Source organism: Gymnoscopelus microlampas (genome assembly GCF_963454915.1).
Source record: "Gymnoscopelus microlampas genome assembly, chromosome: 15".
Classification (NCBI taxonomy): Eukaryota; Metazoa; Chordata; class Actinopteri; order Myctophiformes; family Myctophidae; genus Gymnoscopelus; species Gymnoscopelus microlampas.
This window is the reverse complement of record NC_139952.1, coordinates 23,718,043-23,735,426: the sequence shown is the minus strand read 5'-3', so window position 1 is coordinate 23,735,426 and position 17,384 is coordinate 23,718,043.

The window sequence follows — 17,384 nt, the reverse complement described above, 5'->3', positions numbered from 1 at the left end:
GATTATGCATTTTTTTTGTAATCTGACGCCACAAGATTATTGTTCTGTTGTTTATATTCAGTAGCTCAAGTCTGCTGTTTGAATGGATGTCCTGCAATGTCCTACTGCACTAATGTGAGTCCTGTATGTTCATGCAAAGTATGGACCTTCACCTTGTTGTCTTGTGTGAGTTGTACTTGTAAACCACTTTCAATTTGGCGTCCTTATTTTGGGCATTGGTCAATATTGGCAATTTTTGCAGTGCAACACAGTCATACGATTAATTATAAAATAGGGCTTAATTGTTTTTTTGTCCCAGCACCAGATGCTAAACATTCGTTCTGTGAACCGTACACATCACAATAAAGGGATTCTGAGAATAACAAGGTCGATGAAAAACTGAAAGCAAACTAATCCGCAGAAACTGGTAGGCATCCAGGAGATGTATTGATTGAAACAACTTGAGTCTGTAAAAATGGAACAACACAGGCAGGCACAAGTGTGTGGGGGGTGGGGGGCATCTGCATGGAGAATGAACAAAATACACATTGCTTAAAGTCAATGTCCTTGGGTATGATAAGCATTTAAGCCACTGACTTCAACACAAAGGCTCGCTCAACTCGAGGACATGCAGTCTCAAGAAGTTCTTGAATACACTGGTTGCAGATTCGGATATGATAGATAAAGAGGAGAAAAAATCTGCACTGTCTGTAGAAGTCTTACGAGTCTTTTTCAATAATGTTTTAAGATCCTCAGCAGCAGTCAGCAGCACTTAAGCCAAGCATGGTGTACATGATATGGTAAATGTACGTTGGCAAACAGGAGTCTCAGCTGCTGTTGACCTCCTAGCCCATTACTGTCACAGTGGGCATCCCAGTCTGGGTCAGAACTCCCAGAAACAATTCTGTAGTGACTGCATCAAGTCTGCCGCCACACCATTCTGGATGATGTCACCCACCACCACCACCACCACCACCCCACCCACACCATTCCTGTGTGTCCTCCCATGACTCAGTTGTTTAATCTCACTCTGTCTGTCTCTGTCCCTGTCGGTGTCTAAAATTTCTATATCACCCACTATATGTCACCCTGGCTGTGTCTCTCTCGCCCCATCTTTGTGTCCCTGTCTCACTCTCTTGTTTTCTAGTTGGTGATCTGTATTCTCTTCTCCCTGCCTCTGTGTCTATCTCTTCATCTTTAGATCTCTTTATATGTTTATTTCTCTCCCCCCTCTCTCTCTAAACTCTCTATCTTGCCCCCCTCTCGCTCCCCCCTCTCTAACTCTCTCTCTCTCCATCCCCTCTTTCTCCCTTCGCTCCCTCTTTCTTTTTTGCCCCTCTCACCCCCCATCCTTTTCAACTTACTACAGTCCAGAGGACAGTTACTTGATATGTGTATCAAAGTGTCAGGACATTAGGAGACAATAAAAAAAACACACACATCAATAACCATGAAAGCAGCAAGTGGAAAGGCACGCAACTGCCTTTCCCCCCTTGTAATTAATTCATTTATGCTGTTGTGTGCCAATATGCTTAGACATAACCTTCTTTGAGCTGTAACCCTTGGTCTCCCTTAAGCTGTTCAATGTAAGGCTCTGGTAGACGTTCATTAATTTTTAATGACCAAGCTACTTTACTGTTACTCTAACTAGTTTGCAATTGCATTGCAATTTGTACGCTCGTAACATGTACAGCATGAAGTAAATTGTCTTCTTTCTTATTAGGCTATGTCTGCCAGGCTGAAGATCATTATGTGTCTGTGTCTGCCAAAGGTTGTGCAATGCCAGTATAGGCAAAGTAAGTACATATCTGAATATTTTTCTGATATTTTGAATATTTCTTGATTGAATATTTTTCACATCTTGTGAATTCATAATCTCAGGCCTATCCTGACCTGTTGATCAACCGAGCAGTCAATTTGGTTTATCAAAAAAACATTCTCATAATAATAACGTATTCAACAGCCTAACCACATGGGATCAGCGGCATCTCATGGTTTCCGCCATGGGATCATTGTGTGTGTGTAAGCCTTTGCATATTGTTTGCACATAGATAAATGCATGAGTTGTGCAATCATGTGAACTCGGTGGTGAACTTGCCATCTGGAGCACAGGGACAATTCCTTGTGGACCAGTAAGCCTTACATTGGCCCATTGAACATGACTGGTGATAAGAGACTCCCTAGTGCTGAAAACACAATTGTTTCAATCCCAGGGGTTCTTCATTTGGTTAGTGTTGTGTTTGTGTCAAATGAGAGGGGACAAAGCAAGATGTGTTAGCTCCTCCATAACCAGATAAGACTTAACATTAAATCAGCAAGCCATCAAACTGTAGAGACAACACAAGTGACTCTTAATGACCCTCAAATGGGAAGTAAACAGAAGAGAAAATGACTTTTTATTTTTCATTTGCTAAGGCAACCTTGAGTAGCAGCGCTACAATATTGCTAGTCTTTATTAAACTGCACATGCAATACAGCATGTACATTTGTGCATGTTTCTGCAGTCAAGTGGCGATTTCTCTGCAAAGTCATCCTATCTGATATCAGCAAATTTATCACAAATGGCATTTATTAGATTTATAGTGTGATTGTTGTGCATGTTAATGTTCATCATAATCATATTTATATATTCAGATCCATAAGGTTGAGGCACACAACAAGTTCAGTTAAAGAAAAAGTCTTCCGGCTTAGGATAGAAAACGAATATTTCATTGTGGATTTTTCAAACATCAATTTGTGGAACACTCCAGTGAAAAATAATGGCACACTTCAACATCACTCCACAAACACCCACCTGTTTTTCTTTTATTTTCTCCTTTTTTCCCCTTCTCATCTTAAACCCTTTTAGAGCCCAATCTGCCAAGATTTAAGTCTTGTGATGCATCATGAGCTGAGTGTTTTTGTCTTGCTGTCTGATGAGTAAGCTGCCTGTGTCAAAGCCCAACTGGCTGCTGCTCTCGAGTCGGTAGAGCCTCATTAACGAGGTTGTGTTGCACCTGTGTGGGTCTGATCAGTCGCCATGTTCACTTGATGCCTGGTGAAGAAAGAGGCATACAGGTATTATTATAAACATCCTTACATGGAAAGTTATATCTCAAATATCTCTCTGCTTAATGTTTTCTTTGCTTCTGGACTTTTATTTTGTAACGTATATTTCTGTTCTAAAAGTTCAGTTACAAATGGCACTGCCTTAAAGACGCACTGAAGTGACATTTTTGGTAATTTTATTTTGAAGGTTCAGCCTGAAACGTCGGCTCAACGACTCTAAACCAATCAGAAGGTCCCATCCCTTCAGGCTATGGGACGTTGGATCTCAATCACTTCAGCCGTGTGCAACACGGCTAGTGTTTGTTTACAAGTGAGAGAGAGACGGCCAGTGAAGCACGTTTGCTACTACCTGGCTTATTTCTAACCTATAATGTTTTCAGATACATATTTTAGTGTGCAGATGAAGTTTAAAATGAGTAATACACTCATCTTCAATGAGATTCAAAATGGAGTATCTCTGTAATTAAAATCAGCTGTGTTTGAAGAACGTGCAGGTATGGGAATCAAACAGGTGCATGTAATCAAGATTCATTTATTTTCATGAAGGCTGCGTTATGTCATCACGCAGCACGTTTTCGTTTACAGGAAGTAATTAAGATTGGCTTTTTAGGGACTTTGGATGTAAAAATACACAAAAATGTTTTTTTTCCATTTCTTTTGGCATCTATTGTTAGGTATGCCCATATGATGACCACGGATATGCTCTAAAAGTGTGAAAAACACTGTTGTTGTTTGGGTCAGTGAGTGGTTTCTGTGTTAGTTCCCTTTTTGAGTTACAATATGTGGGGAACATGTTTCTAACTTGTTAGGGGTCACCATTCCATGCTCGCTTTTAGGCCCTCACCATAAGAAAACATGATGAAGGTTTGACATGAACGTCAATTGTTGCCTCTACACTTCACACTCGATGGGAGGAGGGAGATGAGGATGGCCTATGGTGTCATTTTGGGGTTTGGTGAGGGGGCAGTTGCAAAATTCTGAAATCCTGGCCCACCTACCAAGAATCAATCAAGAGGGGTTTATTTGTCAGGGGGCTAAAATGACATGAAACAAACGGTCATGAACTTGAACATGTATACGGCAAGCAATTAAACAAACAGCAAGATGGAGAGACACACCTTCTGCACCATAAATAATGAACAAACTTAAGCCCAACAGGCAAGCTTTGTTCGAGGAAACAACAAGGACATGCACACGCCGAGGACAAGCGTGTGCGTGTGGCGACACACACTGAAAGGAGACGCATAACGCGGGCGGAAAGTCTGCTGCATTAATACTGCAGGTATCAATCAGCCCACTGATAAGTGGGTGGAGGATGGTCCGTGGCCCGTGGGCATGAGTGGGAGACAACGCCCATCCTGCTACAGTAGAAACAGGGAATTTGCTGAATTGTGGGGTGAAATAGAGTGTACAAAAAACACTTTCCTGTAAAGTAAATACAAAACTAATATACATTAAGTACACCGTACATTTGTGAAATTAATGTGTGAGCTAAAAACAAGCCTTTCTGACCATCTTCCGCAGCTGACTGTAATCAGAAAAGGCTGGCATCATTACTCTCATTGATTGGTGTCGCACTTTCCTTTTTCTCTGATGCGTCTACCCGAACCTCCCTAGATGGCCGTCTGTATATGCCCCTGTTTTCTCGTACCCCGAACAACTTGCTGTTGATGCAGTGCAGGTGCTTTCTGAATACCAAGAATAGTCTGATGGGGTTTAACATTCTTTATTATTTTTCAAATAAGGTCAACATCCACCAGAGGAATGAACTCAACGATGGAGAAGGAGGCCCGCCCCTCACCATCATGATCCTTCCAGTCGGACATTTTAAGGTAGGCTTGTGTTTTTTGACTGTATTCTTAGGGCGAATCAGTCTTTGATGGTGTAGCTGTAGCCTGACACGCCAGATGGAGGGACAATATTATAGTGGCAAATGCTCTGTCTGGAGCATAGGTGACTCTGTCTATAGCTTGACTATACAAGTCAGGGTACTACTCTAGACCTTTGTCTTTATGGGGAGGTGTTATGAGTGTTTCTGTTGTGCTAGCGTTGCACCTGTGTGGATCTGATCAGCCAGTACATACTGTAAGTGCTTCCCAGCTCAGCGTTCACTTGATGCTTGGTGAAGATATAGGCGTGGGTAATCTAACACACTTTTGAACATTAATAGTGTCTGTGTGGGTAACATGACATGATGTAAGAGTACCCCTTTAAGTAACATAGTCTAATGTGCATTGATGCGATGCTTTGAGGATAATGGACTTAAGTGGTGGACTATACAGTACCACCACCTACACTGTAGGTCCTACAGTATATAGGCATGTCTGGATATTTTGGGAAGTACTCTATTCTATTCTTTTCTAATACATTGTATTAGAGATTGAAGTAACTAAATAAGGAAAACAATCTATATTGTTTAGCGGTTTTATTTTATCAATATTGTTTTTAGATCTACTGATCCAACCGACTTCGGTGCATCACATGTGTGATACGCACAAGGAGTTAGAAGTCGGTCGGGTCCATACAGTACATGATCATGTCCATATAGGTGTTGGGTCGGTAGTTTTGGACAACTGGATCTCCATACAGTATATGCCTATATACTGTATGGGCATATTGGTTGGTGCGGAAGTTCTGGACAACCGCCTATCCGACCAACTCGACGCCGTGCAAGCATAGACTGTATAAATGAGATGGACAAACCCCCCCTTTCTACAGACCGAAAATGAAGCCGATTGTTGCAAGACTGTAGGTCCGCCATCTTTCAATACGCGTCAGAATGAGACCAGACCATTATTGGTTGGGTAGCTTGTCAATCAAGAGCGGGGGGCGGGGAATGAATGCTATTGGTTGTGTAGCTTGTCAATCAAATCATCCCGCCCCTCCTAGAGAATAGCCTATTTTATCGTCAATTTTATAATAAATAGGACCATAATTTAGCAAAACGCATATCCTGATGATTGAAAGGAGACTTTAAACTAGCGACTGGAAGCATATAGAATTTATGACAATTTTGATTACAGTAAGAAAATCTAGTCTAAAGTTTGTCAAAAAACCCATTCACTTGCGTTAAAATAAATTCTTTCTGACACCGCAGGTCGGCGCAGGGTAAAACAGCGCCACTCTGGCCATTTTGTCGGCCTCATCGTAAATATCTAAGACTTGCCCCTTGCGTGCAAGGCACTCCCTCAGGTCGTCGGCAATGGGTGCAGTACGTTAGTCCGACAGCGCATTCCTCCGACAGCGCAGCGCTCCGACGTTTCCAATACTAAACCCGAACCAAACCCGCACCCTAACCCTAACCGCACGCGGATGCCACATAGTCGGAGAAAAGGTCTGTCGGATTAACGCATGCCTCCCGTCGGCAATGTGCACTCCGAGTTTGACGGTTCTAGAGATACGTGATGTACAGACGGACACACAAACGGACACACAGATGGAGAGAGATGTTGTCCATTTATAGTAGGATAGATAAAAGTGGAACAATTACTCACTTTTATTATTTTGCATTATACTGCATGAATTAAAAAACTAGCAAAAATAGATCAATAATGCAATGTATTAGAAAAAGCACATGCACATGGCATGCTAAGATAATACAAACAATGGTAAAGAATACAAAAAGACAGAGCAGGCCAACTGAAGGCATGTTTAAAAAAGTGTGTTTAAGTTTCTAAAAGTGCAGTAATTGCCTGATAGACTGTTACAAAGCCTAGGGGCACTAGAGCTAAAAGCAGCCTCACTACTTCTCTTGTGATTTACTTTTGGAACCACTAAACCAGCAGCAGTATAAGATCTAAGGGCTCTACTAGGCTCATATTCTTGAATGCAATCTGTTAGTGTTTTTTTGAGAAGAAGGTAAAGCATCCGCAGGCAAAAAAAACATTTGCCCGATGAAGACCCATAAGGTTGAAACGTCGCGCCATTAAATAAAATATGTTTTGGGAGCTTTAAACCAGTGTGCGGATGTTTTACCTTCTTCTCCTTGATTCTTGCCTTGATGTCCTGCACCTGGCCTAAATACAGGTACAAGATGTGAACACAATCTTCTCTGTGAAGTGTTAAGCTTTTTACCATTAAAAAAGAGTAGAACCTTAAAATATTCAAAAATGCACAGGTCGCCAGTGTAGTGTAAAGAGTGGTGGGGGTAATGTGGTTTCTCTTTTTGTGCTGCATTCAGCTGCTTTTTGAACTGTAGTTTAATACTTTTTAGAAGGAGACTAGAGAGGAGGCTATTTTCTGCATCTGCTTGTCGGAGGAATCAGATAGTGTCTGACCTTTGCAATGTTTCTTAAATAAAAACTTGCATTTTATGAGGCTAAAACGTTGATTATCTATAATAGGTTTGTGGCTTCAACACTACTGTTATATGCCAAATGACCCCTGTTGTATCATAGATCAGTTGGAAAAAGTTACGTTTTTAGACCAATCAGACATTTCTCCAGTGACCTGAATGGACTTTCAGGTATCATCAGGGCACATAGATATATAGCCCAATACAATTGTGTATCGTTAGCATAACTGGAAATAGACATTATGCTTTCTGTTACCTTGGTAACATCATTAGAAACTTTCTTGGCAAGACAATAAAAGTTGCAGTTTTTTTCTTAAAACATAAAAAAACAAAACAAGGAATTTCAACCAGCATAAATGCAATATAACTGTGCTTACTTTTAGGCCCGTGGGAGGTGTTGTACTTTACCCCAATAATAAAGAATACCAGAGAGATCTCTGAGTTCGCCTACAGTTTTATTATCTGCTTCACCCATAAACCTGACCAGTCCAGTGTGATTCACACAATGATGTAGCACTACATCATTTTGGCTCAACTAAACAACACAAATATCCTCAGGATATAACAGTGGGGTTTAAATAATATGGTTGTTTGTGATGTTACACTGATAGTAACCTTTGAGGTGTGTGTGTGTGTGTGTGTGTGTGCGCGCGCGCGTTCGTGCGTTCGTGCGCGTGCGTTCGTGCGCGATGTTGTGGTTGTGTATGCAGATAATATGTATGTTTGATAGCATTTAATAGCATGTCTGTTTTTGTGGATGATGGATATGTCACTGTGTGATGAGGCTATAATCAAATGACACATTGATGTGGTCTTACTTATGATCATTCTGCTGCTTGTGGATGCACCAATAGTGTTATTTCAAGGCCATCTTGCACATTAATTAAACATAATGTGTAGGTTACCATACATTACCATACATGTTAACAATTGACTGTACATCAAAGCATTTCCCTCAGGTAGTTCCTGCCTTTATTCTTCGCCATACAGACATGACCATTATATTTGGCCTTGGTGAAATATAGTAGTCATTACCTTGGCTATGAAATCTGCTTTACCTCGGTTTAGGAGATTCATAACTTGTGGCCTGTACTCTGGGAAATTCTGATCCACTGGAAAATTGCACACTTGTAAAAGGAAGAGTTGGGTGGGCAAAACAATGAGCCAGAGGCGGTTAATAAATGTATTTGCCCTATTGGAATGGCATCAAAATACATAGTTCATATACATGGTCATGTGAAGCAAAAAGAGGCCATGGGGGCATCTTTATCCATTCTGGCTTCTGTTTTATGACAAATGTTTGTAGAATGTATACACTGCTCATTCATTCACATACACATGCACACATGGGTGCATTCACACACACGAGCACGCACGCACGCACGCACGCACGTACGCACGCGCGCACACACACACACACACACACACACACACACACATACACACACATACACATACACATACACATACACATGCACACACTCACAGAACTATGGCAAGGTGTCGTGTATCTGCAGACATTTATGAAACTTTGAAAATGCTGATTAAGTATTGACACTTTCAGATGTTTTCTCAACCTATACAATCCAGACAACTCTGTGAAACTAATAGCACAGTAATGCCTCATCAGCATGCAGTTGTTTCTTTCATTCAAGCAAGATGTATGACTCATTGCATCATCTTACGGAGATGCAATGTTCTTTAAATGTTAATGACCTAGCACACATGTGACTCATACTGATCTGACCTCCTCACTATTTCTATTGAGTGAGAGATGAAGATTCTTTTTTTCAATCCTACAGTAGTCTTTTGAAGTGAGCTCCCTAATTATTCAAATGGTTACAGTCTTTGATGTTGTGGCTCTGTACTTACATTGTTATGGATGATGTTCTAGAATAGATAGACTGTACAATGAAGACTGTCAGCATTGATTTGGAGTTATTGTCTCCGCCAGGCCGAAAGGCATGGCGAGAGAGTATGTTTTACCCTCCGTCCGTCCTTCCGTCCGTGTGTCCGTGTGTGTGTCCTGTCTGTGTGTTACCAGCTAATCTCCGGCACCGTTGGTCCGTTCGCTCCGAAACTGTGCACACACACTCCCTGGATGCCAATTCAGAACCTCTGCCCCAATTTTTTCACATGGGCCTGTTATAGCGCCACCAGGAGGCCGATTTGTGCAAAACACATTTTTTTTACATTACTCCTACAGATTTTATCCAAATATCATGCAAATCGGTACACAGTATCTCTATAGTCATGTGATCAACACTTATCTGTCCGATTTCCCATATTCCATCCTGATTGCCTATGGTTGGCTTCCAAAGTTTGCAGGATTGGTCCGTTTTGAACAAAATGCCTCAAACTATGCATGCAGCTTGCGATTTCCGTGAAATTTCACACACACATTCCCACTAGGCCGAGGAAGAAATGCCACCCTTTTCACATTGGCCTGTTATAGCGCCACCAGCAGGTCTAATTTAGCAAAACACATTTTTGGAACAAAATGCCTCAAATCATGAATGCAGTCTGATTGCCGTGAAAGACCTAAGAATAAATGGCACCCTTTTCACATTGGCCTATTATAGCGCCACCAGGAGGCCAGAATAACGTACCTGACCTGGCGGAGACCTGTGCTCCGAGGAGCACTTTTTCTAGTTTGTAGTTTGTGTTCGACTGTATTTAAGCTGGGGCTTAAATACAGTCGAACACAAACTACTACTATGGGGTGGCAGTGGCTCAGGGGTAGAGTGGCCGGGTAGAGTGAACTGTAAAACCGCAAGGTTCCCAGTTCGATCCCGGGCTGGAGCACTCCCCTAGAGTTAGTGTCGAAGTGTCCTTGAGCAAGATGCTGAACCCCTAATTGCTCCCGATGAGCAGGTTGGTGCCTTGCATGGTTTCCTCCGCCATCGGTGTGTGAATGGGTTAATGGCACAATCAATGTAAAAGGGCTTCGGATAGAAGCGCCATATACTTGCACCATTTACCATTTTACCATTTAAGCTATGTGAGATTAAAATGAAGTAATTGGATTCAATGAAGTAATAATTTGGGGCTTTGAAATTAGGTTATGTTACAGTGTCTGTATGAAAGTTACAGTAGGGCATTAAAGAAAGTTAGAACAATATTCTGCCAAGTCTAAAGGTCCTTATACACTGGGAGCGTTTATTTCTGTGATTAATTAGCATTAATTTAAACTGCTGTTTGTGTCATATGAGCCAATATTACGATAATTTCAAAACAACGTAGATTTTTCATTGTATATGAAAACATCAACCAGCATCACCAAATGAATATTTTGATGTAAAATATTCGCTGACAAATATTCGGATTGTTTATTTGTCATGCTTCCAGTGTTTGAGGACCTTCACATTGGATGCAATTATCTTAATTGTGTCAAGTGTAAATGCGCCTTAGATTACATTACATTTTAATGGTAGTGTAAGTGATATCTTTCAGTAGAAAATTAAAGCTATAGAGTGTTTGTTCAGTAACAGGGGTCTCCTCGTCTCTCCAGCTTTTTAATAAACAGAAAATATATTTTCAGGTGGGCTGCCTTCATCTTCTCTTCTTCTTTCGTGTATCATCGTCGTCAAATGTCCCCACTCAGTGTCGTGTATAGCCACGCCCTAGTCTCTGGTCCCTTGTCTCTGGTCGCACTTGGAAGAGGCCGGCCTCTGAAGGTGGTCTGTACATGAGTCTGGACAGGAGGTGATTATGTGCTTGGCAGTCTGCTCAGACTCGTCACACTTGCATGCTGCGCTGTCTGCTAGGCCCCACTTCTTCGTAGTTAGCCTCGGAAACCCATGCCTTTTTTTTTGTTTCAAAAGAAAAAAAGCCTGGGAGAACCTTGCAGGAACGCTGGTCTTAGGACCTTGTTATCTCCTAACCAATCAGAGTGCTCCAAACCCAGGCGCTGGAATCCAGCGCCTGGGTTTGGCTCCGCCCTTCAAGACCATCGATTGGGCTCGTTCTTTCAGTCTACTTCGTAGTTGACTTGAAGCAACCGACCTCAGTACGCAAGCGGTACAGCGGAGTCCATTGCTGGCTGGTAGATCTTCTCCTATATGATGCCATCTCCCAGGTCGCTGATGTAGCGGTGGATACGTGAGGCAGAGATCTTCACGGGTCCCCCGATTCGGAAAATACTCGACAGGACCTGAGACCCGTATGGGTCCGGATCCGTGTTTTACCATAATCACTCGGACCAAGAATGGTTTACGATTATATTTTCTCGGACCTCGGGTCTGTTTACCATTATACCCGAGTGGATCCGAGAAGACCTGTGCTCAGTGCTGATCGGTAGAGAAAAGCATGAAGTGCTATGATGATTACACTTACCTGGGATCAGATTACTGCAGCACAATATATGGAGGAACAAAGTAGAACTGCCATGCTGTCAGTTCAGTGAGAGCAGAGAGCGCATAGACTCATTTTCTCTTATTGTAGGCTGCTACGTCGCTGCTGGGTTTCATTATGGAGCATAACTGACATCTAGCCTGTTATAAAGGAATTTTAAATAATAGGTTGGGTCGTAATGTCTCGGAACCTCCATCCATGCTCTTGTAGGGATAGAACGGAGCATCTCTTGTGCCGCCTTGTCCGTTTGTCATGCTGTTGTCATGTCAGATGGGTTGCCAATTTCATCCAATCAGGAAAGAGTACCCATTTATCAGCTTCAATTTTGTCGTGGTCCAGTTTGATCTGCTGCACTTTGTGACATCACTTCCAATTTCATTTGTGTATCCTGTATGAGTTCTCTCTCCTGATTGTATAAAATATGAAGAGATATCAGCAAGGTTCAAGCAGTACACAACATATTGTCCATGAATCGATTGAGGAAAAGCGGAGGTTGACAGAGTGGCAGGTTCTAATTTTACCTCACATCTTTTGTCTGCCTCACAGCTCCACACTGAGCTGAGCTCATAATACTGTGCACAGTAAAATCTGACATATCTGCCCAGCACAAAGCCGGCCCAGCATTGCTTTGCGCCGGGGGGGAAGATAGGGCCCTGAGAGTATAAAAATGGACCCGTAAATCTAATGTTACAGTTATATTAACACTCCAGATTTTTCTATGCAACATGGGATAGATAGGTGGGAGACAGACAGGAGACATGTGTGGCTAACTACAGATTAGGGGGTTGATGGGTTAATTTGCTGCTTTCATTCAATTCTGTTGCCTCCTATTTTGTAATAATTGTTTTTTTCTTTTTTGTATCTTTGTTTTACACATTGACATGTTTTCTCCCTTCCTTTTGTTGTTTATTTGTCTGAATACACAATGCATCACAAAGGAATTCCCACTCTTCCCTCAGACTGGTGGGTACGAGCGCATATGTGCACATCCACTTTACCCCAAAAGTGATTACCACAGGAGAGACAGGATGGAGAAAATGAGTGCCGTGACTCTCCTCCAACTCCTTACCGGCAAACAATCAATGGTGGTTTTGCAACAATTGAGTTACAATCATTTGTTGTTTTCCGGGGCTAGGCTATGCTGCCGTCCACCGGTAGACAGTAGGGAAAGAATTGAATTAGCTTTAGTCACAGGGGAAGAATGACACCTGAGAGCTTTTTGTCATTCAATAAAGCACCTTTCATTCACTCCCCTCCCTGTCTACTTTCTTCCTCTTAACTCACTATCCCTGGTGTGCATTAAATAGCTGGCTTCTAAGAGACAAGGTGAACAGAGACGAGCTAACAATAGAATAAACAAAAGCTTTAATCCCCCTGCCGGACCTGGCATCCTCACTGGTGGCTTTGACGTGTTTGTCTTTGTTGAAAAGTAAACAAACCAACAACAAGAACTTTCATAGATTATGTGGATATTTCAATCAAAAGTTCAGTCTGTCAATCAAGAATGTTGGTTGACTCAATTTAATTGGCAGAGTGGCAGACAACTTTGGGCCCTAATTTAACGGCGGAACTTTGCACCATGGCAGAATTGTCTACTTGCGCCTTGGGGGTGTGTCCATGCCAATTTTACTACTCTTCAGGGGTGCATTATGACAAAACCAATGTCCTCGTGCATGAAGTATTGCTGCTTTAACCCTAACATCTAGACATAATATAATAACCTAACCTACCTAATAAACTAATATATGTTTTTTTGGTCGCCAAAGGAAACAACCTTTCAATATAGCCTAGTCCCCAATATATACAGTAGTCCTATGGTAAATAATTTACAATTGTGGTCACTCAACCTATTGAATATACATTATGTCTGAGGGTTGTGCATGTGTCCTTGTGTTGAGTATGTTGTTTGCGTAATGTGTGTTCTTCCCCAATAGTAAAACTCTTCCAAGTGTATAGGCTACTGTGTATGGGTCAGAAAGTGAATACTGTGTGTGTGTGTGTGTGTGTGTGTGTGTGTGTGTGTGTGTGTGTGTGTGTGTGTGTGAGTGTGAGTGTGTGTGTGTGTGTGTGTGCGCTTTTTAAGGGTTGTGTTGCATTATGTATCCCGTAGTGTGTGTGTGTCTCTCTTTTTGTGGCCGCTGTGGTTGGCTGCTTGTTCCCCCAGCTTCACTCTGTGGAGGTAATGAAGATCAATGTGAGCCAAGATGGAGGCAGGCTGAGATCCAGGTACTGTCTTGCTGTTTCAGGCCAAAGCCCTATCGATCCTGCCCCGGCCGGCACACTCTGCCAGCATCAGATAAAGGGCCCACACACATACACACACATTTGTTTTACTGTACTTGTTGTGAGGACATCAAAAGTTTAGAATGGTGATTTTATGAATGCCACTTTTACAATATTTTGCCATTTTTGGTCTCTTTACTTCACAAACACTTGGCAAGAATGAGAGAGAAAAGGGTTTCAGAAGACGGGGAAGTTGCGCCAGACAGCAGTTGATGCAAACAGAGGATGGCTTGGGCTAATGTTAGCTCTGAGCTATTTCTTGAGTGAACTTTTAATCTCTCATTACAGGCGCACACGCACACGCACACACACACACACACACACACAGCGTAAAGCTGAAAATCTAGTAATTCACCTAAAAATATTTTTTTATTTTGTCATTTGAGTACATTCATACGGAGCCCCTAAAGGGTCATTTGTAGGTAGTTTTTTTTAGGGGTAGGTTTATTTTTGAAAAGCTGTTTTATTTTGTGGATTGGAAAATTACGAATTACAGTAGGTAGAAATGTACCTACTATGTCCCTTCAGGGGATCCGTACATTCACACCAAAAAATTATATTACACGGTGATCAAGCTACGTCACTTTTATTTGGAATAAGGTCACTTTTTCTGAGCTAAATGAAGGCATCAACTTTATGAATAGCTTTGATGCAAAATATTTGCTGACGAGTATTTCACATTTTCGTTTATTCATCAAGCCCCTGGTGTGTAAAGGCCTTTACTCTTGTATAAAATTCTAAATTGGTCAGCGCTGCTAATGCCCAAGGAGGAGATGAGTTTCCATCCATCCCTCTACTTTTTCATAACTGCCTCAAACACCAGAAGGAAATGTAAAGCTCAGTTTCCATCATTGTCAAACAACACCCACCGAGCACAGCAATTTTTCACTCCAGAAATTGCCTCCTGCTAAGCTACAAGCTAAATGTTGAAGTGTTGAAGCTAGCTCTGTTACACTGACACACTCCTCAGCTCAGCAGGCTATTTTCAAGCTAACATCAGTGTTGGTCCATTAGCCTGGTAGCTGCCTGGCCAGACTGACATCTAATTGATAGTGTATGAAAGAATCTATTTGAACAAGGCTCGTGCTGTGACCAACAGCGGTTGCCATGGGGTTGTGAGGGTCAGAGTCAAGTGGATGTGACATGTTGCTCATGGGTTATGGTTTATTGTGCTTAGAGGCTAGGGCAGAGCTTCAGGGTTTGAAGTTTGATTTAGTATTACATATCTGTGTGTGTGTGTGTGTGTGTGTGTGTGTGTGTGTGTGTGTGTGTGTGTGTGTGTGTGTGTGTGTGTGTGTGTGTGTGTGTGTGTGTGTGTGTGTGTGTGTGTGTGTGTGTGAGATCATTCTGCACAACCTATGCATCACAAGCTCCCATAATGGGATTCAATATATATAAAGGAAATTAGTAGACATTTTAAGACTCAGATATTCTCCTTTAACTGCAATGTAATTGGGAACTATACCAATACACTACTGGGAGCAATCTCACCATCATCAGCAATTCAGTGCCAAGCTCCCACTTTCCATCCTCAAATGACTTCATCCTCCTAAAATGTGCCCAAGATCCATCTGTTGTCTTACCAAGGGTGCTAATTGTTTGGGTTTTCCCAAGCAGCATTTCCGAGCGAACTAGTTCGTCAGAGATTAGATAAACGGACTTTCTCGACAAATGGCTCTCTTTATAGTCTTTCAAGCCATTAACGAGAGTCTGTGAATGCCAGGCTCGCACTGAACACTCGCTGCTATCTCATTTAACAGAACAAGCCAGAGAATGCTTTTGCCCCCAATCAACCAGTAGCTGGTCATGGGCCAGTTTTACATGTCTCTCCCTGATGGGTCAGGCGGGGCCACACAGGAGCCTTGAACTGGTCCCACATCTGGGGCGAAATTGGCAATGTCTACACAGAGTTTTGTTACTGACTAGCAATTAGTTTGACACAAGCACTGATGCTATGAGAACTAGTAGGCCTACTCCAACTGCTTCCTGATGCCAAGCAAACATCCATTGGATACCTAATTAGCATGGCTACGGGAAATACAGCAGGCTTGTTTTCTTTTTCTGCGTGGTGGTGCATGTGCTATTTGTTCATATTTCATATTGTGTGTGTGTGTGTGTGTGTGTGTGTGTGTGTGTGTGTGTGTGCGTGTGCGCCTGTAATGAGAGATTAAAAGTTCACTCAAGAAATAGCTCAGAGCTAACATTAGCCCAAGCCATCCTCTGTTTGCATCAACCGCTGTCTGGCGCAACTTCCCCGTCTTCTGAAACCCTTTTCTCTCTCATTCTTGCCAAGTGTTTGTGAAGTAAAGAGACCAGAAGCACACTCTGTCTCTGATCTATGTAAAATGGCATCTTCTTCTCTCCCCTATTCCCCTCATCTGCTCCCTCCATCCTCTTATCTTTGTGGCTCAACGTCTCCTGAGGGTGGTACTTATGGGGTGGCTGGCTGCCATTGGAGGGGTGGATGTGGTGGAAAAAGTACTTACATCTTTTGCTTAAGTAAAAGTATCAATGCTGCTATGTAGAAACACTCTGTTACAAGTGAAAGCCCGGAAATTCAAAATGTACTTGCGTAAAAGTACAAAAGTATTGATATCAAAATGTACTTAAAGTACCAAATGTACAAAGTACATTTTCAAACGTATAAAATGTATAAAATCCTTTTGAAAATAGCAGATCTACAAGTTCAAATTGTGAGCTTGTAGATCGGTTACTTTCAAATGTTCGAAATGTATATAGGGCTGAAGTGGTTAATGTATGTTTTGTAATAATAATACAAATCTACAAAGTAACTTGTAACTAAAGTTTTCAAATAATTGTAGTGGAGTAAAAGTATAATATTTGCCTTTGAGATGTAAGCGGAGTAGAAGTAAAAGTACTGACAATTTTAAATACTCCAGCAAAGTAAAAATACCTCAAAATTGTACTTAAAGGTAGGGTAAGTGATATTCTTTGGTTAAAACAAAAAGTATTTTGTTAAAAGGTTAAAATACTATATTCTGATAGTAATCATTGCTATAGAGTGTTTTTTCAGTAACATATGTCTCCCTGTCTCTCCAGCTCTTTAATAAACAGAAAATACATTTTTCGGTAGGTGTCAAAATCTCAGCCAATCAGGAGAAAGTACCCATTTTTAAGCTTAATTTGTATAGTGTTCCAGTTCCAATTTTGTCTGCTCATTTCTTAGTGTCATCACTTCCAATTTCACTTGTTTAATCTGTATCCTGATTGAGTTCTCTATCCTGGTTGGATAAAATTGGAAATTAAACTGAAACTGAAACGAAAATGCATTTTCTGTTTAATAAAGAGGTGGAGAGACAAGGAGACTCCTAATACTGAACAAACACTCTATAGCAATGATTACTATCAGAATATAGAGCTATTTAACACTATTTTTTTCACTTACCCTACCTTTTAAGTACAGTAC